Raw genomic sequence first — 1,328 nt, forward strand, 5'->3', positions numbered from 1 at the left:
ACAGCCCGTTTCCAGTTACAGCCAGAGCAGGGCTCCGTGCCACCGTGCCCCAGCCCCGGGAGCCAGCCCCTGGAGCTTGGCCAGGCACCTCTCAGCATCCCCTTCCCCATCACCAGCTATGGTGGGGTAGGGCAGCCCCACCACAGCTCTCCCTGCTCCGGCCACGAGCCACTGGAGCACACAGGGACGGGCTTGGACCCTTCCAGCAACGGGCAGCGTGACAACAGCACAGCCCTCCAAGCCACCAGAGCACCAGGGTCTCTTCTTGCAGCCCTCCAAGCCCCCAACGCACCCCTGAACTGCTTAATTTCAACCCCTTCCAGTCCCCTCAAACTGAGGATGGGGACCTGGCCTCTCCTGAGCCGTGTTACATCCCCACCTTCCACCGAGAGCTGCCCACAGGGGAGGAGAGAGGATGGAGCAGATACTGGAAGCAGATACCAGCTGGGCACAACGTGTCCTGGGCTTAGTGCTGGCATGCACCCAGAAACACTGGCTGGTGGCCTCGGAGCCAGGTCACAGCCCCGTGCTGTCACCTCGGACCTAAAGCCAAGCCCAGGGGCACCGCAGAGCTCAGCTGTGGGGCCAGGCAGCTTTCCTGGGGTAAAACTGCGCTCAGGTAGAAGAAATTTGGGGAAGGGGTGGCAGGAGACGTGGGGCAGAGGCTTCTGGGGGAGGAGGTGTTTTGGGAGGGATGCTCTGCTCTGGAGGGCAGTGGAACTGGGCCTGAGGGGAAAGTTGTAGGCAGAAGGTGAGATACAGCAGAGAGCAGACAGGCAGGGACAGCCAGAGAAACACTGAATCGTTTCAGCTGGAAAAGACCTTACAGATCATCGAGTCCAACTGTTCCCCCAGCCCTGCCAGGTCCCCACTGCCCCGTGTCCCTCACACCACATCTCCCCGGCTTGGAACCCCCTCCAGTGGTCCGCACCACTGCCCGGTGGAGCCTGGGTCAAGACTCAACAACCCTTATGGGGAAAAAACTGTTCTCAGGTCCAACCTCAACCTCCTCTGGGGCAATTTGGGGCCATTTCTGCTTGTCCTATCCTTTGTTCCTTGGGAGAAGAGCCCAACCCCCACCTGCCTCCAGCCTACTGTCAGGGAATTATCAAGAGCCAGGTCTCCCCTGAGCCTCCTTTGCTCCAGAGAAACCAGAGACGAGAGGACACCACACACCCCGACCCGGCAGGGCCGAGCCCCACGCCGCAGCGGCTGCCTAAGGACCAACATCTCCCACCAAGGTCCCTCCCTGGCCCTTCCCATCGCCACCTCCACGTGCCCCGGGGCCGTGCCAGCGGGCAGGGGACTCGCAGCCACTCACCTGGGGT

Source organism: Merops nubicus, unplaced genomic scaffold, assembly GCF_000691845.1.
Source record: "Merops nubicus isolate BGI_N331 unplaced genomic scaffold, ASM69184v1 scaffold18869, whole genome shotgun sequence".
Classification (NCBI taxonomy): Eukaryota; Metazoa; Chordata; class Aves; order Coraciiformes; family Meropidae; genus Merops; species Merops nubicus.